This window comes from Carlito syrichta, unplaced genomic scaffold (genome assembly GCF_000164805.1).
Source record: "Carlito syrichta isolate Samal-C Ts95f unplaced genomic scaffold, Tarsius_syrichta-2.0.1 Scaffold312036, whole genome shotgun sequence".
NCBI classification, from domain to species: domain Eukaryota; kingdom Metazoa; phylum Chordata; class Mammalia; order Primates; family Tarsiidae; genus Carlito; species Carlito syrichta.
This window is the reverse complement of record NW_007256132.1, coordinates 719307-742962: the sequence shown is the minus strand read 5'-3', so window position 1 is coordinate 742962 and position 23656 is coordinate 719307. Positions and strand designations below refer to the sequence as shown.

At 33.9% G+C, this 23656-nt stretch overlaps 1 pseudogene across 1 annotated transcript in view; it reads left to right on the top strand.

Annotated features, from left to right (window-relative positions):
* Positions 1-6060: 6060 nt before the first annotated feature.
* The window catches only part of LOC103271950, a 22445-nt pseudogene continuing 4849 nt past the window's right edge, over positions 6061-23656 (top strand). Inside the window, exon 1 of the transcript XR_505088.2 lies at positions 6061-6201. The product of XR_505088.2 is annotated as a charged multivesicular body protein 2a pseudogene (transcript). The remainder of the gene's footprint in view (positions 6202-23656) is intronic.

Below are 23656 nucleotides of genomic sequence, written 5' to 3'. Positions count from 1 at the left end.
AAAAACATGGAACCAACCATGCTGCCCATCAAAACTGAACTGGATAAAAAAAAATGTGGTACATATACACAATGGCATATTATGCAGCCATAAAGGACAAACATATGGACTTTGCAGCAACTTGGATGGATTTAGAGTCGATCATACTCAGTGATCCATTGCAGAAACAAAGAACAATATGTTCTCATTCATAAGTGAACCATATGTTCTCACTCATAAGAGAACCATATGTTATCACTCATAAGTGAACTTTGAACAATTAGAAAGGTATTGGTAGTAGTGGGAAACTGTCACGGGAGGGGTGGTGGGATTGGCAATTGAGGGAACTGCTAGGGGAGGGAGGGGCACACCTCATCAACAAGGGTACTTGCATAATCAACGGTTATATACCTATCCCTGAATTTTACCCCACATCTTTATAAAAAAAAATCTAGCATACAAAGATTGGGAATATAACTCCTCTAGCAAAGAAGCAAGAATTTCCAACTTGGCAAGACTTTTTTGTTGAGAGTGTACAATCGACACTCTCTGAGCCCATTTTCTATTGCTTATAACAGAATATTTAAAACTGGGTAACTTGTAATGAAAAACAAAATTATCTCTAATGGTTTTGGGGGCTAAGTCCAAAGTTGAGGGTGTGCCTCTGGTGCGAGACTTCTTGTTGGTAAGGACTCTCTGTGGTGTCTCCAGGTGGCGTCACATGCCAAGGGGGCTGAGTGTCCTCATCTGTGAATTCACATCTGTCTTCCTCTTCTCATAAATTCAACAGTTCCACTCCCATAATAGCCCACTAATTCGTTAACCGATTTATCCACAGACCTTATGACCTAATCGCCTATCAAAGGTCATACCTCTCAATATTGTCACACTGAAGATTAAGTTTCAACATAAGTTTTGGAGGGCGCATTTAAATTATAGCAGGTACATACCAGGAGTCACTTAGCAAACAGATTGTAAATTCTTACTATTTCTTGAGGGAAAAAACACACACAAAGATTCAAGAGATATTCTTCATTGTTTGATTTTTATCTCATTTTCCTCCCTGCCTTCAACTTGGTTAAGATATTTTATGCATATGTTTCATTTTTCTTTAAAGTGTAATATTAATTATTAATATTTTATTAAGCAAACTTGGAATATAGTGAAAAAATAGTAAAAAATGTGAAAACAACTACTTCAATTTTTTATTTTCTGCCATAGTTTGGCTGCTTGTCCCTTCCAAATCTCATGTTAAAATACGATCTCCAGTGTTGAATTTGCAGTTTAATAGTAGGTATTTTTGTCATGGTCGCATATCCTTCATGAATAGATTAATGAGAATGAGAGCCCTGTGAGAGCTGGTTGTGAAAAAGAGACCGGTACTCCCCCACCACTCATGTTTCCTCTCTCTTTTTTTTTTATTAATCAATATTTTTTATTTTGGTATTGTGGGGTACAGTTAAGGGTTAGGTATACAAATATGTTTCGTTCAGGTACCCATGTTGATAAGGGGTGTCTCCCCGTCCTCAGACAGATATTTACTACCATTAATCCCACCTCCCTTCCCCTCCCTCCCCCTCCATAGTTTCCTACCACTGTCAATCCTTTTCTTATAGTATTATGATAGATGTTTAAGGTCCACTATATGAGTGAGAACATGGGATACTCAGATCTTTGTTTCTGTGAGAGGTCACTCAGTATTATAGACTCTAGAGGAACACATTTCAAGCCAGGATTTTTTTATGGTATTAGTGCTTGGGTTTTCCCTGGAATTTTAGAAGCATCAAATTATGAAGCTCAGAAGATGCTGATTCAATAATAAGTTCTTCCTGTTAGTTTGGGTGAAACATCAAGATTGGATTATTGTGCAAAGATGATGTTATTATTATTTTAAGATGCTTGTAAAAGAAACTGGGGAGGGAGCTGGGAAAGTCTGGGAGGGCTGTGTGACCAAGATATAGGTTTGACACAAGAGAGGTGGAGAAAAACCTGAAGGAAGTGCCTTTTCCAGCTATAGAGGGGCTCCCTTGAGCCATCAGAGGAATTCTGCTCTGTTTTAGTGTCTCTACATACTGTCCTCTCTCACCTTTTACCTCATTGCCTGGATTAGCCCCATCAGAAGCATGGCCTCTGGATAAACCAGATGACAGATTTTACAGTTCAGCAGTTGGAGCTTTGAGTCAATCGCGGTCTCTGTATTTTGGTATACAACAAATATTTGTGTGGCCAAGGTCCTTTACTCCCCAAGAAAGAGCATTTAAAAGTTTCCACATAATTTCTGTTTATAGAAGTATTACCAATTCTTCTTGGGACCAAATGTCCTTTACTTGAAGGAAATCATTGAAATGGTTGTTAATGTTGGCTATAGTCATGTAAAAGTGCAATATTTGGCATACTGAAATAACAAGAATAAGCAAGGGCTTGTTTTAAATTTAAGACTGGTAGAAAAATGACTTTGAAGCCCAATTCTGTCTCTACATTCATCTTTCCAGTTCAAAACTTGGCCTGCATTTTTTAATACTCTCAATCATGTTTGTGTCTCTTGTACAGCTTTATCCCAGCCACTATGATTCTTTTCTTCATTTTTTTTTTTTTTACTGTGTTTGGGAAACTTTTCTCTCCTGTTTTCTCAGTTGCTGCTTGTGTTTGTGTATAATTGTAACTCTTACCTGCAAGCACCTCTTTGGGTCAACAAAACCTTTTCAGTGTTTTCACTGCTGTTGAAGTCTATTGTTAAGACATCTGTTACAAAACAAAGCTTCTGGGGATCTGTTTCTGAAAGGTATTGCACACTGCATTCTTTTGTGAATAAGGTGATTTACTCTTTCAAAAGAGTTTTCAAGTGGAAATAATATTTGAAAGTTAGAGAAAGGATATTTAAATTTCTCACAGTTTTCAGTTTATTGGAGTAGTAGTACCAACGTATCTTTGGAATAAACCTCCTTTACTCTGGGAAAATCATTAAAAAGGTTCTTTTATTTACAATACTCTTAAAGAAATACTGTTCTATTATTCTTAGAAAGAATTATAAAGTCAAAACTAACTTAAAAGCATATGGTTCGGACTAGAAATATGGAAAGATTGTATCGATCATTTAAATATGATGTATGTTTAGTAGGAATGTGATCTTGACTTTAAAAATATTTATTTCCCTAAATATGCACATATACTTTCTCTGAAACCTCTGATTTTTTGCTTTCTTTCTTCATCCTTTTCTTCCTTCCTTCTTCCCTCCCTCCTGTCTTCCCTTTCTTCCTTCCTTTCCTTTTTTTGCAATATGGCTGTTGTGTTAACCTAATTATTTCCTCTAAAAATTTTTTTGAGCAGAATATTTCTGTGTAGGTAGACTTGATATTTATATTTCATATTTTTCAGAACTAGCTGGGGGAAAAAAAGCTGGACCTGGGGTGTTATTCATTTTCAGTGACTCAATTAGAATTTAAATTGTCTTGTCATATATTGTGCTTTTCTTTTCTCAGCAAGTTTTTTATTTCCAAGGAAAAAAAATGTCAATTCCCACTGCCAATCCTTCCACTGTGGAAAATTAAGTGGGCCTTGGAATTAAGAAGTAATCACTTTCCTCTAGGTCTAGGTATGAAGTGACCTGGGAGTCATGGAACTTGGTTAGGATGGAGATTTCTGGGAATCTCCAACGGTGAGAACTGAGCAGACTTCCACCAACTGGAAGCTTGAAGATAGCCTTTCCAATAGTATGCATACATTTTCTTCAGTATTGTAGTATATTACCCTCAACTTTTGGTAAAGTGACTTATATAGAGAACTGCTTCCCCAGAAAGAAAATTGTACAAATTTTCTTCTGTCTGAACCAGAATGCTTTCACATTTAAAAGTATTTCTGCCAGATATAACAGTTTTAATCTGGAAGTTTTGGAATTAATAAATGCAGTGTGTGTGTGCGTATGCACATGTGCATGCATGTCTATATAAGTAGACCCACTTAATATGTTCTGATTACATAGACTATGCTTTTGTATATTAATTTTCAGTATGTAAACCCTTCAAATTCAGAAATTTTTCTGATAGATCTAGTCTGTTATTGAAGCTCTCAGTTGTATTTTTTATTTCCTTCCTTGTATTATTCACCTCCAGGATTTCTGTTTCATTCTTTTCTATGATTCTTACTTCTTTGTTGAATTTCTCATTCATATAATTATTTTTCTGATTTCCTTGTTTTATTATATGTTCTATTGTATCTCATTAAGTTTCTTTAATGCCATTATTTTGAATTCTTTTTAAGGCATCCCATATGCTTTCTTTCTGTTTGTATATGCTATTAGAGAAGTATTAGGCTGGGTACAGTGGCTCATGCCTGCAATTCCAATACTTTGGGAGGCTGAGGCAGGAAAAGCACCATGAGGCCAGGGTTTGACAATTATTGTGTTCTACTGGAGGTATCTTTTTTTTCTGTTTTAATGATTCTTGTGTCTTTACATTGATATTTACACATATGGAATAACTATTGCTTTTTCCAATATTATGCACTGACTTTCACAGGAAAAGATTTTCCTATAACTGTATCTATAGTGTTAGTTGGGCAGGGTATGTTGGCTTTGTTTCTAGATAAATGCAGTAGTATAGTCTCCACACAATGTCTTTGGCTGCAATCAGTGTTACTGGTGTCTGTGATTTCTTTAGTGCCTTCAGCTAAAGATGTTATGAAGGCTGTGGAGTTTTGCTAGGGATGAGGACACCAGGTGTGCCAATCCTTGGATACCAGTGTTGCTGGTGGGAAGCTGCATGTGCTAATTCTCAGGACCCCAGGCAATGTGTGCAGGCACTGGTGGTGGCAGATCCAGTCAGGCTTGTCTTTGAACCTTTCGGTAATTTGCTCAGGTACTAGTGGTGGCAGTGGTAGGCTAAGAAGGCAAGCGAGTTCTCAGTCTCAGGAGTGTCATGGGTCATATGAGTGGTGATAGTAGCACAGTGTATCAATCCTTGAGCCCCAGGTGGTACACATGGGTGCCATTGGCAGCATCAGCAGTTTGATCAGGCTGTACTAGCACTTCTGGAAGGCGTGTATGGGTGCTGACAGTGGGTGAGTTAAACCTGTCTCTAGGTCCCCACACAGTGTATGTGGGCATCAGCAGCAGGAAGGGCAGGCCCATCCTCAGGCCCCTGGGAGGCACACATGTGAGAGGAAACAAGAACATAAGCTTGACAATGTCCTTGTGTTTCTGGCCTGGTTCCAACAGAAGCTTGGCCAGTGTTTTCTTCTCTCCATATTTGCCCCTGGGAATGTTGATTTAGTAGAATTCAGATAGTGTGACCTCTAGTCTATGTAGCCTGCTTCGATAATAACTTTACTCAGAACTTCAGAGAATACAGATATTAATAGTTTTACTTAGACTCTAAGAAAGCAAAGATGTCAGCACTATAGTAAGCTTACCAGGGAAAGTCCTGAACATTAACACTTTCCCAACTGATACTAGCATTAAAATATTTCTTGTTTATGTAGCTTTGCTCTATATAAGAAAACATACTGTAAGAATAAACTTGCTCTCACCTATTGAGGCAAGAAACCTCCCAATCCCGCTGTTCTTTGTCTTTCTTTTCTCATTCCCTCCCCCCACCTCAGGCCCTGCTTTATGGAGACTGGACCTCCGCACACGTGGACACCGGTGATGATGTGTGTGGTGATTCAATCCTCAGGAACTCAGATGATGAGTTTGGGTGCCAGCAAGTGTGGCCTTGGTCAAGATAAAATACATACGCATTTTTACAGATGTGGTGAATTGAATTGAGGTTACAGCACTGGATTCAGAGTTCTGTGGATGTTATGAAGCATGCCTAGAAAAATGTGTTGGAAGAATTTTTCTGATTGGTGTGGCAGTTTATCCTTTGACTGTAGTGCAGTGGTTCTCCACCTGGGTAATTTTTTTTATTCCCAGAGGACATTTGGAAATGTCTGGAGACATTTTTAATTGTCAACACTGGATGGGGAATATTACTACTGGAATCTAGTGGATAAAACTATAATACTCTGTAAGCAAAATATCCTAAAATGCAGAGAGCAGTGCCTACTCCAACAAGGAATGATTCAGAAGAAAATTTCAATAGTAGCATGGTTGAGAAACCCTATTGTAGTATAGGACACCTTACTGCAGAAGACAGGGAAAAGGAAAAGCATAGCTGCATGCTGAAGAAGATCCAAATTGCTCCTAAATATTCACACAATCCAAGAATGGTGGAGTCTGGCTGCCTGGTAGGGACATCCTGCTTTCCCCCGTTTGTTTCTATGTTACACAAAGTTATTTTTCAAAAACTTAAACTAGTAATGGTTGCCAATAACAAAATAGAAGCCTCAATGCTAAGGAATCAGACAAATACCTCTCAGAGTGTTATCAGTCATGTATTGCTTTATATTTCTGTAATGATTTATCCAATAATGTTTGGCTTATGCCCTATCCAAAATAAAAAAATATTAAAATGAAGTTTAATATTTTGATATTAATTAAATGGGAATTGTGGTAAAATATTCAGAGTCTTAGCTCTTCTTATATACTCTGAAGGTAAATAAATAAAATAATACTTTTCTCATAGAAATAATTTTTTATCACTGAGAGAATGGTTTTATTAACTGTCTTCAATGAATCACAGTAGATTATTTTTTAATTTCTAGTTTAAGATGTGGCAGTTTCACTCTTTTTTCTGTGAGGAGTATGATTTTAAATTATTCTGAGTCTACATATAGAGGTTGATGATTATGATGATTTATCTGTAATGTTGAAAACCTGGTAAATAAAGTTAAAAGAGAACTCTGTCAGTGAAAGTCTGAGTCAATCTGGATATTTGACATCCACATGACTGAAACTTGTGATGAGTTGGCTGATTTGTTTTGGCATTTGGATAACACAGTCTATATTTACAATTTCCTTCTGACTAAGATTTCTTCTTATATTTTGTTTCTAATCTATTTCAGAGTAAAGAGGAATGATTATGTCAGCATACAGGGTGCTGTTTATAAGATATTTACTCTAAATTAGGAAAGCCAATCCATGGTTTCACTCATTTTTCAATGTCAATCTCTACAAAATCTGAATCATTAAATCAGAGATTAAATGCATTAAGGGAACAAATAGGTTTGTTTTTGACCAAACTTTTAAAAAAGTTAGCACCCATGTTTGAAGAAATGTCTCAATAAGTCTAAGATAGCAGGAAAAGTACAAGTTAATACATTTTTTTAAAAAAGGAAGCAATGTATTTGTATTTTTATTAGTTGCAACTAATATTTAATTTTATCATGTAATCTGTGCCAGCCATTGACTATTTTGTACAACTAATTTGTAACATTTATTTAGTGCTATGTACTGATTACATAACAGACTATCAAGTTTTTCCATATGTATTATGTCCTTTAATGATCACAATAAGTCATTTACAGTGATAATCACTATTTTATGCTTGAGGTAACTAAGGCATGCGTGGTGTTTTTATGGTATTCCTAATCTTAAAAAAATAAGTAAATGGTAAAGCTAGTATAAATGTGGCATAGATGAGTGTGATACTGTTATTCAGGATAATAAGAGTCTGAAATATGTCATATGCCAGTTGTATTACCCTTTGTACCCCAAGAATTTGTATTCATAAAATAGCACTTCTGGTCAAACTTTGCTATTTACATACTGTTTTATTCTTACCAAGTCTGTTACATTCCCTAAACTTACTTTATTTTAATTATTTTATAATTGGTGAAATGACCTATTTCCCAGGTTTCTTGTGAGAAAAATATGAACTAATTGTAAAAATGCTTAGCAATCTGAAAACTGAAGTTGATATTATCAACCCAAATAGCCATAGTGATAGTCTACTCTGTAAATTAATTAGTGCAGCTCAAACTGATAACACGAGTAACTTAATTCCTATTTTACTACCAGGGTTTAACCATTGAGAAATAGGAAAATAAAATCCACTAAGACATACACATTAAGTAACTATGGATCAATCTTGGTGTTTCCCTCCTTTCCTTCCTCACTTCCTATTTTCAATGTTCAACATAGTAATTTCTGTGTGGAAACAACAACTCCAATATTTAGTAGCTTAATGATAATCATTATTTCTCTTTTTTTGAGTTGGAGCCTCACTCTGTTGCCCAGGTTGGAGTGCGGTGGCACCTTCACTGCCATTGCAGCCTTGACCTGCTGGGTTCAGGTGATCCTTCCACCTCAGCCTTCCAAGTAGCTGGAATTATAAGCCTGCGTCACCATACCTGGCTAATTTTTTTTGATTTATTGTGGAGACAAGGTCTCGCCATGTTGCCCAGGTGGGTCTCAAACCCATGAGCTCAGGCAATCCTCTCATCTCTGCCTCCCAAAATTCTGGGATTACAGGCGAGTTGATGGGATGGCTGAACAGTTTTGTTGATCTGCCTGATAGCTTGTGGGTAGAATAGGGGCTGGCTGGTCTGGGATGATTTCAGTAAGAGTGACTTGGCAGTGTTCTAGGTGGTTTCTCATCTTTCAGCAGTTTATCTCAGACTTACTTTCATGGTAACTATAGAAATTCAGAGAGCGTGAAGGTACACAAGGTCTGTTGGCATCTAAACTTGATGAAGCTGGCATGCTGTCAATTATGCTACACTCTGTTGACCAAAGCAAGTCACAAGGACAGTCCAGATTCATGGGGTAGATTAAGAAACTCCTTTTGAAAAATGAGGTTGAAAATTACTTTGCATGGGGTGAGAGTGCAGAGAGGAGTGGAGAACTAACATAATTTTGCAATTAATTTCTCAGACTTCCTGTGGTCAGTGTCTTCAAATGGATCAATTCTCTTTCATGGCTTTAATCCCCTACCTATTTCAACAGTCAGTCTTTGACAAATGTGTCCTTCAGTTTTAAAAACATTCCTCAGTTTTGTTACACTTAGACTTATATGGGTTCATCACATTGTTGTTGTTATATGTCCTGTAGGGTATATATAATTATTCATGTTCTTTTCCATATCCTCCACTCTTTTTTTAAAAAGGTAATTTTTTGAGGGTACCTGCATAATGAACATTTGTCTACATAACCCTGAATCGTACCCCACATTTTAAAAATAATAAATAAATAAGTGCATAAAAAAAGGTAACTTTAGATTCCTCTTTTGGAGTCCTCAGTGTCTAGTACTTCCATCTTTTTTTTCTATTTTTAAAAACCAGAATCTATGTGGATAATATGCTATAGCAGAATGGGACATGGCCAAGGGTTTCACAATTATAAATTTAAAAAAATTTTTAGATTCAAGGAGTACACATATGTATTCATCACATGGACATAATATGTAGTGGTGGGGATTAGGTCTTCGCTCCACCACCCCCACTGGTGTCCTTGGTGTCTATTATTTTCACCTTTGTGACTGTTTAGCTCCTGCATACAGTGAGTACATGTGGTGTTTGGTTTTCTGTTTCTGAGTCAGTTCACTTAGGATAATGATCTCCAGCTCCATTCATGTTGCTGCAAAGGACATGATTTCATTCTTTTGTTATGGCTGTATAGTATTCCATGGCATATATATATATATTCATTTTCCACTGATCAGTTGATGGGTATTTAGGTTGGTTGATTCCACATCTGTGTGTTGGTGTGGAGGCAGAGATATCCATCTTAAATCTTATCTTCCTTTATGGTGACATTTAACAGCTTTTTGAGTATAAGGTAACACATTTCTTTCTTTTTTTTTTTTTTTTTTTTGAGTTGGGGTCTCTCACTCCTTTGCCCAGGCTGGAGTGCAGTGGCACTACTTTCGGCCACCACAGCCTCGACCTGCTGGGCTTCAGCGATCCTTCTGGAGCCTCAGTCTTCCAAGTAGCCAGAACTACAGGCGTGTGCTACCACACCCAGCTAATTTTTGATTTATTGTAGAGACAAGGTCTCGCCAAGTTGCCCGGGTGGGTCTTGAATCCACAGGCTCAGGCAATCCACTCGCCTTGGCCTCCCAAAATGCTGGGATTACAGGCTGAGCCACCAAGCCCAGTCAGGTAACATATTTCTTATGGCTCAAAAAGAGTATTATATCTTATTTCCTTATCACCCCATACATGTAACTACCATTGTTAGTTTCTTACACAATTCTTCAAAGCTCTTAAAAAAATAAAATACAAAAAAGTTGTGAATATACAGTCTTATTTTCCTCATGAAAAGCATATCATGTATATTTCTGTACAGATTGTTTTTGTTTTTCACTTATTACGTTTTGAAGATTTTTTTTAAATTTTAAATTCAAGGGGCACATATGCAAGTTTGCTACATGGGTATATTGCACGATGGTGAAGTTTGGGCTTCTGTTGAGCCTGGCCTGATGGGTGACTTTTCAACCCTTTTCCTCTTCTCCCTCCTCTCTTTAGGAATTCCCAGTATTTCTTGTTCTTATCCTTTTGTTGAAGATCATTTTATGCTAGTCTGTAGATAACGTCTTCATTCTTTTACATTTGCAAAATATTCCATTGTGTAATGTAATAAAATGCATTTAGCCAACTTCTCTATTGGTAGATATTCAAGTTGTTTTCATTCTACTGATATATTAAGCAATGCCTGAAATTTTTCTTAATATTAAGTATTTCACACATGTGCAATTATATCTATAGGAAAATTATTCGAATTATGATTTTATACATTTGTAAATCTTACATACTGCTAAATATATCCTCATAGAAATTATACAAACCAACATCAGTACCACCAAAGATTGAGAGTTTCTGTTTTATCAAACTTCATCAGCAAAGTGTATCATCAAACATTCTGTTTTATTTTTACCAATTTGACAGGTAGAAAGCAATATTTCATCATAATTTTAATTTGCATTTCTCGTCACAGAAACAAAGTTGAGCACTGTGTATGTTTCAGTGTCTTTTATATTTCACTTTCTTTTCATAATCTGTTTCTATGAATATTAATTCTTAGTATTCTACTATTATTTTTTGACTTTTAAATTTTTTCTCATTGATTTCTAAGCATTGTTTACATATTAGCCATTGTTTGTGATATGAACTTTACTTTTTTCTAATTTATTTTTATTTTGAAAGTTGTTTTTCAAATTTTAGTTTTCACAATGAGAAAGTTAATTTCCAGTCTTTGAGTATTGGTTTAAAAAGGCTTTCAATGATCCAAAGCTCAAAAATATTTTCCAATGTTGTATTATTTGGTCATAAACTTTTGAATATTTGAATTATTTGAGGTTATTTTGGCATGTGGTGTGAGGTATAGAGCAAAATTAATTTTTCTAAGTGTTTGCCCAGTTTTTCCAAAGCCATTTATTACATCTTTCCTTTCTGAATTGAGGAAGTTCCTTTCTGTTCTTGGTTTTCTGAGACTAATTTTTTAAAAAAAATTGTGAATAGATACAGGATTTTGTCAATTTCTTTTTCTGTATCAATTCTGTATCAATTGATCATCATGCAATTTTTCTTTTTACCTTGTTGATATAGTGATTACTTTGATTGATTTTCTAATCAATTGATTTCTAACATTGATTGTGTCATGTGCACCTGAAATCAATTCCATTTGGTTATGGTATATAATTATTTTTATACACTATTAAATTTGATTTACTAATATTTTCTTGAAGATTTTTCATGAGAAAGATTGATTAGGTTTCCTTTTCTTGTAATGTCTGGTTTCAATATTAGGATCATGCTGGTCTTATAAAGTGAGTTAGAAAGTGTTTATTCTACTTCCCATTTTCCAGGTAAGATTGTAGAATTTTCGTATCTTTTTTTTTTAATGTTTGATAGAATTAACCAGTGAACCATCCAGGAGTGGTGATTTTTTTTTTGTGGGGGGAGCGTCATTAATTACCGAGTCAATTTCTTTTTCACTAATTATGAGTCTATCATGTTATCTGTTTTCCTTGTGTGAGTTTAGGTAATCTGTGTCTTTTAAAGGAATTTGTCCATTTCATCTAAGTTATCAAATATGTGAGCATAGAATAGTTCCTAGTATTTATTATCTTTTCAATGTCTGTGGGATCAGTAGTGATGACCACTTTTTCATTTATCATATAAGTAATCTGTCTTTAGTCTTTTGTTCTTGATTAACCTGGCTCATTAATTTTAGTGATTTTTCACATAACCAGTGTTGGTTTTGTGGGATTTTTTTCCCTATTGTTTTACTGTTCACGATTTCAATGGTATCTGCTCTAATTTTAATTTTTTAAAATTTTATTTCTCTTTTGTTTTAGGCTTAAATTGTTCTTCCCTACTTTCCTAAGATGGAAGCTCATATTACTGATTTAAGTCTTTCTTCTAGTCCAATATAGGCACTTAATACTATACATTTTCACCCAAGAACTTTGCTCATTGTACTCAACATATTTTGATATTCTATTATATAATCTAAAATATTTTAAAATTTCTCTGATTCATGTTGTTTAGAAGTATGTCTTTAATCTCCAAATACTAGGACATTTTTCTGCTACTTATTTTTGGTTTAATTACATTGTAATGTGAGAACACACTTTACATGTTTTATATTCTTTTAAATTTTGTAGGTGTTTTTATAGTTCTGAGTGTGATCAACTTTGGTGAATCGTCCATGTACTCTTGAGAAAAATGTTTATTCTACTGTTGTTTAATGAATTGTTCTGTGAATGTCAATTAGATCAGATTGACTAATAACAATGTTCATGTCAACTATATCGTTACTGATTTTCTGTCTGTGTGATGTATGAATTACTGAAAGAGAGGTATTAAATTCTTCGGTTATTGTAGTGGATTTGCCTACTATACCTTGCAGTTCTATCAGCTTTATCTCACCCATTAGGTTGTTCTGTTGTTAGGTGCATTGGAATTATTATATTTCTTTGGAGAATTGGCCTTTTTATTATTATGCAATACCTCTTTTTTTGTCCCTAATAACTTCCTTGTTCAGAAATCTGTTTTGTGTGAAATTAACACAGTTATTCCAGCTGACTTTTGATTAGTATTAACATGGTGTACTTTTTCTATCTCTTCACATTTAATCTGAGTCTTTATTAAAAGACTCAATAGTTTTCTATTGAGAAAATAGATTTGGATATGACAGTCTCTGTATTTTGATTGCTGTATCTAGACCATTCACATATTTAACTGGTATATTTAGGTTAATCACAGTCCCTTAAATTGCCTTCCATTTCCCCCCCCAATCTTCTTAAATTGTGCTTTGTTCTTATCTTCTTGGAAGCAATTATGCATTATTCTTTTCAATTTGAGTAGAAAGGCTGGGTAATATTTGTGTTCTATTTTATGCAACATACTTTCTTATAAGTGGATTAAGAAGTCTGTTCATACACATACACTTCTTTTATATCTTTTTCATTCTTTCTATAGATAAAGTGCTAGTTTTTTTGTTACTTGTCTTTGAATAAATGACTTCTTTTCTTCTTGACTGGCTGTTAATAAGTCATCACTATACATCAGAGAAAGAAAAGTTCTGAATCTTCATCCAGGTTACAGAGGCTCCTTTTTGTCATGTTGCCACAGATGAGATGTTGAGTTCACCTTCTGTATTCTCTAACTCTAACTATAGTCAAGATACTTTTCGCTACACACACTGTCAATCTCAAGTCTCTCTATAAGCTCGGTAGCACAACATAGGACTCTCATGATAAATCATTGAGCTTTAAGACATGTGTGTGTCAGTTGTGGTATTTTCTTGATGTTTGCCGACACTGGTTTTCTCTGCATACTCTTTGCACCTCAACCGCTCATTCCCCTGCAGTCCGTTTCTACAACATTTTATCCTTGCTCACCTCAGCTCTTGCTATTGTTGTTATAAGTCCAGGATATTACTGTAACTCTTTGAATAAACCTTTTACAACCAAGTAGTATATTCATCATTTTCTAAGATCTGTTGCCTCTAGGTACCTAGGCATTCCCCATCTTCTTCCCATGTGGTTACTCTACTCTGAGCTGATTTTAACTTTTGAAAGTTAGTTTGCTTGACTATTTATTTATCTATTTTTATTTTAAGGAGAAAGAGGGAAAGATATTAAAATAGTAAGTACTCACATAAGATACTTCTGGAGAATTTCCTCTGATAAGCCATTGTTGTGTTTTTTTTTCAGTATAGATTCAAGTCATATTGACTAACGACATATGCTGGAATATTTTGAATTGAAATAGTCTGGGTTTGGAGTGTGAGGGAGTAGTTTCTTTATTCTGTTTTCTCTTCAGTAGATGTCTTTCCCACCTCTCTGGGCATTCAAGTATACTAGATCATAAATGTGAAGAAAAAAAACTACCAAACTCTAATCCGACCACCAACGTATATGTCAATACCCAGTTTACACCAAAAGTCAAGATCTAATATGTTAAAAAACACCAAAAACTATCTTGAGAAAGATTATTAAGCACACTTTATAAATTCAAAATGAGGAAGCATCAAGCTGGGCTAGAGACTCATCTTACAGAGAAATATGACAAACTCTTCAAGCTGAAAAGTTTACTATTTTGCTTGATACAATTTTAAACTGTAAACATTTAAATCTTCTTAACCTTAATTTTCATTTTAATTTTATCAATATATTTACATATAAGTTAAAGAAATAAATTTTTATAACATTTCCTTTGCTGCCTTCACTCATTTTCAAAATACCCCATCTCTTCAGTTTTATTTTTTTATCTTTTAGATTCAGAGGGTACAAGTGCATGTTTTTTACTGGGGAATATTGCATACTGGTGGAGATTGAGCTTCAGGCATCCTCATTCTCCAAATAGTGAACACTGTACCCAATAGGTGGCTTCTGAAAACTTGACCCCTTTCCCCTCCCCTCTTTGAGTGCTCCAGTGTCTGTTATTTCCATCTTTATGCCAATTTAGCTCCCACATATAAGTGAGAACATGCAGTGTTTGGTTTTCTGTTTCTGATTTAGTTCACTTAAGATGATGCTCTCAGGCAGAAGGATCGCTTAAGCCCAGCAGGTTGAGGTTGCGGTGGCCATGGGTGTGCCACTGCATTCCAGCCTGGGTGACAGAGTGAGACCTAACTCAAAAAAAAGAAAAAAAAGAAAAAAAAATGATGCTTTCCATGCTGCTACAAAGGACATGATCTTGTTCTTGTTATGGCTGCACTGTATTCCATGGTGTGTGTGACATTTTCTTTATCCAGGCCATTGTTGATGGGCACATAAGTTGGTTCCATGACTTTGCTATTGTGAGTATAGTGGCAATTAACATATGTGTACAGGTTTTTAAATATAATGATTTATTTTCCTTTCTGATTCAGTAGTAAGTTTGCTGGGTAGAATGGCAGTTCTATTTCTAGTTCTTTGAGAAATCTCCATACTGTTTTCCATGGAGGTTGAACTAGTTTACATTCTCACCAATGGTATATGAGTGTTCTCTTTTCTTTGCATCCATCCCAGTATCTGTTGTTCTCTGACTTTTAAAAAAAATGTTAAAGATGTGGGGTACAAGTCAGGATTAGGTACATAAGTGGTCTAGGTACAGGTGAAGTTTGGGCCTCCCATTGGTCTTCACTTCATCTGGATTAGGATTAGGTACCCTTACTGATATTATGTCCCTTCTTCCTCCCTCCCCTGGCAATGTCCTGCTACTGGCAAATGCTTTCTTGTAGTATTATGATAAATGTTCAGGGTCCACTTACAAGTGAGAGCATGTGGTACTCAGTTCTTTATTTTTGTGATAGATCACTGAATATGATAGACTCCAAATCCATCCAAGTTGCTGTGAAGTCCATAGTTTTTTTCTTCTTTATAGCTGCATAATATTCCATCATGTATGTCAACCTTCCATATAACCCAGCAACCCCCCTTCTGGGAATTCATCTGGAGGAACTCAAGTCATTCAACAAAAAGGATACTTGCACACACATGTTTACTGAAGCATTATTCATAATAGCAAAAATACATGGAACCAATCATGCTGCCCATTGAAACTGGACTGGATAAAAAAATGATACACATTTTTCGGTTTTCTTTCTTTCTTTCTTTCTTTCTTTCTTTCTTTCTTTCTTTCTTTCTTTCTTTCTTTCTTTCTTTCTTTCTTTCTTTTTTGAGTAGGCATCTTACTGTCACCCAGGCTGGAGGGCAGTGGCATGCTCCAGGCCACTGCAGCCTGGACCTGCTGGGCTCAGATGATCCTTCCACCTCAGCCATCCAAGTAGCTGAAACTACAGGTATGCGCTGCCACACTCAGCTAATTTTTTGATTTATTGTAGAGATGAAGTCTCACCAAGTTGCCCAGGCTGGTCTTGAACCCATGGGCTCAGGTAATCCTCTCACCCTGGCCTCCCAAAGTGCTGGCATTACAGGCTTGAGCAGGCCCTGATGGTTCTTCACCATGTGGGTTTCTCTGTAAGATGGTTGAATTTCCCCACAACATGGCAGCCAACTTCCTTCTCTCTAGAAAGACCTCACAGCATGGCAACTGGCTTGGCCCAGAGCATGTTATTTGAGACAGAGAGAATGGGAGAGAACAATTAAAACAGAGACTGCAGTCTTTCTAAAACTTAATATCAAAAGTGATATACTATATCTTCTGCTGTATTCTGTTCCCTAGAGTGAATCACTAAATACAGCTTGCATTCAGACAAAGAAGAGTTAAACTTAACTTCTTGAGGAGAAAAATATTTAAGAATGTGTGGCCATGTTTTTATTTTAATTTTATTTTATTATAATGATGTGGGGTATAATTCAGGGATAGGTATACAAACGTTGATTATGCAGGAACCCTTGTTGATGAGGTATGAACCTCCCTCCCCTAGCAGTTTCCCTCAACTGGCAATCCCACCCCCCTCCCCTGACAATCTCCCACTACCACCAATCCCTTTCTTATAGTATTATAATAGTTCAAGGTCCGCTTATGAGTGAGAACATGTGGTACTCTGTTCTTTGTTTCTGTGATAGATAACTGAGTATGATTGACTCTAAATCCATCCAAGTTGCTGTGATGTCCACATGTTTGTCCTACTTTATGACTGCATAATATTCCATTGTGTATATGTTCCATGTTTTTTTAAAAATCCAGTTCAGCTTCGATGGGCAACATAATTGGGTCCGTGTTTTTGCTATTGTGAATAGAGTGGCAACAAACATACGTGTGCAGGTATCTTTTTTGTAGAATGATTTGAGTTCCTCTGGGTATTTTCCCAATAGGGGAATTGCTGAGTCATACGGAAGGTCAATTTCAGAAATTGTGTGGCCATGTTTTTAAATGGTCATGTTCAATTATTAACTATAACTTGAGAAATCTTACAGCATTCCTAGAAGGGAACTTTTCAACAAGACTGTTCACATTTTATGGATGTAGAAAATATAAAAGAGAATATCTTATATTCATTACTAAAAAGTGTTTTCAGAGTCTATAATTTCACAACTTTTATTTAGAAGAATTCTTTTCAGGGTGTGGGTAGAAAGTATGAAAAATGACTTTTTTTATTGTTGGCAACAATTTTATTTTCATAAAGTTTCTCCTATGTACCTATATTTAAGACTCTGATTCCTCTTATGCCACGTCTTGTTCATATTTAAAAACCAATGTTATAAATTTCAGAGAATGTATGGCATGACAAACTATTTCTGGTTTTATTCTTTTCTTTCTTATTTAAATCTGGATGGATAGAGATATTTCTGGTAAGTGTCAATCCCTTTTTTATTTTATAAGCATCTCTTCTTCAGAGAAGACTAAGCAACTTTTTCATATTTTTCACCATTCTCATTTCTTTAGTTAGAAATTTGATTCATTTTTTGCAAACTTCCTTCTCTTTCAATATCAGCATTGAGGACTAAACTCCCTTAAAATTATCATGCCTGCTTCATCTTTATTTACCCATAGTATTTTTATTACAATTTATTTTATATATTTTAAATTACCATTGTGATTTTTTCTTTGATCTTGGAAATGTTTATAAGTATGTTTTACAATTTCCTAACATATTCGTTTTTTAGTTTATCCTTGTGTTGTTTTCTGACAATTGCATTAGGTAATTAAAATGTTATGCACTTTTAAAGGTACTTTAAAGTTTGAGATTGTATTAATGGACTACTATATGGTTACATTTTATAAATAAACTTAATGCTGAAAAACAGTATCTAAAGGCATCAAGAGACATTTTTCCTCTTAGAAACATATTAAATATTTTTATTAGTAAGCATAGCTTGAACATATATTCCCTAGTATATATTTAATATACCAATTTAAAAGACTATTTTCAGATGTTTAAGGACCTATTCAAACTCATCTTATGATTAATGACTGAATTATTTAATGCCAAATTAACATTTGATGTATAACAGAGATAATTTCAGCTAGTTTAGCATAACTAAGCAATTTCTCTACTGATGAAATTGACAAATGACACAATTGAAATTGAGAGGACAAGATTTAGACATCAATTCCAAGAAGAAAAAATAAACAATGACATTTCTGAGAAAAGAAAAAGAACATTAGATATGCAGAGGACAATCACCAACTCAGGAAATTAGTACAAAGAGAACCCATCATATTAGGCAGGTTTAGATCCAAGTACCAAGAGTGATTGAAGGCAGAGACTGGCAGCTTTGGAAATACTTTGGGACTACAACGCAAAATTCCTCTAAGGATTTAAATATGTATGCCCTGCTTTTGACTACATTGAGGTCGGAATGAAAGAAAATTTAAGAAGTTTTTCTATTCTTGTTTTCATATCCACATCTGTCAACCTGGCTCATACATATTGAAACTTTAAGGAATCAGAAAATACTCCAAGAATTTTAGTTTCACCTTTCCACTTTTCCTTGACTTCATTCTAACTAATGCTTTTAGAGATGATTGACCATGTCTTACTCATGCTGGTATTTCCGTACAAATATCATACTAGAATTTTACATGTAGTAATACTAAATGTAGTATTTAGTAAATTAGTTGGATCAAATTTCTTAATTTTAGTAATGTGTTAATGAGTACAAGAAAGTCATTTAAAACACCACATGTAGACAGTTGACTGAAAGTTAACTAAATTGATTTTTTAATCTCTTAAATAATATTTAATGGTTTTTACATAATTTAAGAGCTTACTGAATTCCATGGAAAGTAGACATACCTATGCGACTACATAAAATTCTGTTTTTTTTCAACTAGAGAAGCTCCTATGTATAATCAGAGAGTATCTACCTGTTGCCACTTAAGTAATATAAAATAATATATTTAACGATATATTTTATATTGTTTTATTGCCCATGGGACTCATCAAGTCCACAGAGAATATTTATTTTAGCATCCAGTAAGATGACGGGATGACAGCTGTTCTAATTAATAGAACTAAAAAAGCTACTGATGGCTTTTTAATGATGGCATTGGTTATTTAGGAAATGCAAGTTGTGCCTATAATTTTTGTCTAATTTCTAACGGATTCATACAAAAGCCTTATATAAAATTTTAAGTGTAAAATTCCGGATTTGTTTTCCTTTGATTTTTATGCCATCAGATTTATTAGTTGACATTAGAGAAGAAATTAATTAGTGCTTTTGTGTGTTTAAAACTCTGAGAGTAATATTAGAAAACTGTGGTAAAATTAGTCTTTCCTAATTTTTATTCTTCTGAATTCTTTAAGAAGACTTTGATACTTTCAATTATTTTTTGCATTTTGAAACATATCATTACATAACTTCAGTCTTGCCTCTCTTTTATTTTTCCTCTTATCTTTTCATTTTAATAAGGTAAGAATATTAGAATAAAAAATAACTACCACTAAGTGATACTAGCACTATCATTTAATCCAAAACAGAATATTTGAGCAGTAAAGAAATGGAAAGTGTGCAATCTAAGATGAAAAGACAGTTGGCAAACTTGTACTATATGAAAGAAAAGATTTTTAAAAGATGGCATAAATTTTTAATGTAGATAAACAAAATATTTTATCTATAATATTTATGATAATAACTGACATTTACTGAGTGTTTACCATCTACCAAACACTATGCAAAATACTTTAGATATGCTATTTAATTTTCAATTCTCTATGACAGAGTGCTGATATTAACCCTACTTTATCAAGGAAGCATTTAAACATCTGATTAGTGATACAACAAGGTTTACACAAATATTTTTTCTAACTTCAGAACTTAAGCTACTGACAAATGTATAATTTTTGTAGGTTAGTTCTTTCATTGGTCAAATCTTGTCAATCTGGAGACCTTCCAAAGAACAACATAGGGCACAACTCCAACAACTCCTTGTCTTATTCTAGTCATGACTTTTTCAAAAGTCAAATTTCACATGAGTAGTTGATGAAGCTCAACTCAATTGTTTTTTTGCTCAACCTTCCCAGTGAATTGAAAGATTATTCCAAATGTGTTCATCTTTCTCTTCCATTTCCTTTCAGGATTTTGTAAAAGAAAAGAGAAAAGCAAGATGACTACTTTTGAAATCTTCTGGAAGAGAAATACAGGGTGATTTCCACTTTCAGCCTTATTGTTACCTTGAACAGTACTTTATGCCTATAGCCTTGGTAGTTCAAATAAAAAAAAAATAGGACTTTCTGATTAAGGTGCCATGGTTCATTGAAAACTGCAACTCAAAAACACTGAATTGAGAAATTCTAAAAAATATGCTTTGAATCCATGATTCCTTGCTTATATAACTAATTTGGGCATCTGTTTTTGTTAACACAGGCAAACATATATTTAAACACTTCATTAAATAAGGTGTTTTACTTCTTGGGGTTAATAACTGTGATATTGATTAGTACAAAGAGTAAAATTAGTGAGTCTTAACCTTTAGAATTTGTCCAGTTTCTCTAAAATTCCTAATATATTAATGTGAAGTTATTCTTATTATACTTTTACCTTTAACATGTTTATTATGTCTGTATGTGTCCACTTTTAAACTTCTAATTTTTATGTCTTCTCTCCTATTTTCTTCATCAATCTCTTCAAATATTTGTTTACTTTATTGGTATTTATGAAGAATTAAATCTTGGTTTTTGATTTCTATTTTATCTTAACTTTCTATTTTATGTGTGCTTTTATTTTTATTGTCTCTTTGCTTCTACTTTTTTGAGGCTTATTCTTTATTTTTCACCATTCTCATTTCTTTAGTTAGAAGTTTGGTTCATTTTTTGCAACCTTCCTTCTCTTTCAATATCAGCATTCAGGACTAAACTCCCTTAAAGTTGTCATGCCTGCTTCATCTTCCAAATTTTACTGTAGTATTTTTATTATAATTTATTTTATATATTTTTAAATTACCATTGTGATTTTTTTCTTTGATCTTGGAAATGTTTATAAGTATGTTTTACAATTTCCTAACATATACGTTTTTTAGTTTATCCTTGTGTTGTTTTCTGACAATTGCATTAGGCAATTAAAATGTTATACACTTTTAAAGGTACTTTAGTTTGAGATTGTATTAATGGACTACTATATGGTTACATTTTATAAATATTGTATTCATGTACTTGAGAACAACGTGCATGCCTACTCCTTGAATGCAGATTCTATTTATGCCTGTTAAATCAAAGTTGGTAAATGTATTGTTCAAATATCTTTTTTGATCAATTTTTTTACCAATGTTTTTTTCTAATTTCCTATCTGTCTTAACAAAAATGAGAAGATAGGGTTTGAAATTTTCATGATAATGGATGTTTTCCAATTTTTTTAACTAAATCTAACAATTTTGACTTTCTATATTTTAAGGCTTTTAAAGAACATGCAAATTTAAAATTTACATATTTTGACTGATCTATTAATATATAGTACTTTGTTTCCAAAATAATATTTCTTTTGCTTTAAAGACTCATTTTGTTAACATAGCTAGTACAGATTTGTTTTCTTGTGATATTTTCAACCACTCATATCCATGTAGTTTAGCTATATTTCTAATAAAATATGATGGTTTTTTTCCCCATTAAACATTATAATAATTCCTATCTCTTAGTTAGTGAAAATGGCATGCTTACATTAATTTTGCTATTGCTATTATATTTATTACTTGTGTCCTCAATCTTATTTTTTGCTTTCTGTTTTACCTGTTGTTTTTGCTCTTTTTTACTGTTTGACTTTTTTATAACTAGGCTTTTTGTTTTATTGTTTTTCTTATTGAAACAATGTTTAGTATTTATTTCTTTTTGTAACTCCCCATAGCTATTTTCTTTTTTCTATGTACAACTTAGCTACATTTATTTGAAAATGTATTCCAATATAAAACTACAAGTTGCAACAATGCAAAAACCTCAACTACATTTGCATCAACCCAATATATAGCTTATGTGTGTTTTGATATATTTTCTGTTTATCAATTTCTGTGTTCACTAGTTCTTCCTGTAACCTAAATACCTGCTCTGGGAAAATTATTCTCTTAAAAAATTGCATCTTTTTGCTGCTAGTTTAGTGATAGTCATCAAGGAGGAAAAGTCTACTTGTGTGTGTGTTTGAAGCATGCCTTTATCTAGTCTCATTCTTGACAGATAATTTTTGTGGGCACACAACTCTGAATCGACGGTCTTTTCTCCACCTCCCTAGCACTTTGGCAGTGTAGTCATTTTTCTTCTTTTTCTATTGTTTCTATGGATAAATCTATTGTTGGATTAATTGTAATTTATTTCTCATTCTCATACACCTCATGGTTAACCAGTCAAGTTTCTTCTCAATAGTTAATATTTCCTTTAATTCTTTGGAGTCCAGAAATACATTAAAAGTTTTTCTTTCTTTTATCTAGTGGCTATATGTTCTCAGGGTCTTTCAAAGTTTCTAGGTATCTCTATTTTGGGAATGTGACATCCTTCAGTCTTTTCTAGCAGCAGACTGCCTGCATTCAGAGTCTTGAGAAAGTTACTTTAATATCCTTATACTCTGGGTAACTTATTCGTGAAAATAGAGGCAATAATTGTAACTGTCACAACACAATTAGATTATTTTATAAATTAAATGAAGCTAATGCATATAAAGGAATCAAAACAGCGCTTTGCAAATTGTAGGCATTCAGTCAACAAATGGTGGAGTGGTGGTGATGGTGGTGGTAATTCCTGGTGATATAATAGTAGTTAATCAGGTCTTTTATTATAATACTTATAGAACCTTTCATATAATTTTAAATTGCTGATGAAAAATATGATTTATTAATCCTGACACTACTAAATCTCATACTTTATATGATGAGAGTGTAGTATGGTATTAGTTTGTCTTCCCAATGAGAGTTAAAACTAATTGATCACAGACTTTTTTATGTTTTATTTGTATTCTCTGCTGTGTTTTACATAGTGCTTAGTGAATAGTAGATTCTAATTACAGTTTTAATAATGTTTCAACCTTGTTATTGATCCAGATTTGCTACACCCTAGACTTTCCTTGTCCTGTTTTGAAAATCCTTCCTTCCATTCTAAGAATATTATCTTTTGTGTTTTTAAGCTCATTAAGTCTATATGAATAGACTTTATCTTACCTGCTGAGTTTTTATTAAAGTAAATAAAAACTGAATGCTTTCTTTGTAAATGTTAGAAATGCTGGCCATAAATAAAGACAGAGGAAGAATTTGAGTGCAGTAAGAGAAAGAGTTAAATATTACACATGTTTAATTTCTTTCTCAAAGTAAAACTTTTTAAAATTTGGTTTTTGAGGTACCCATGGAACTATTTTGTAGTCATCAAGCAAACTCCACTTTGCTAATATTGTTTTATGGTTTTTGTTCTTTTTTTTTTGAGTTGGAGTCTCACTCAGTTGCCCAGACTGGAGTGCGGTGGCCGCTCTGGGCCACCGCAGCCTCAACCTGC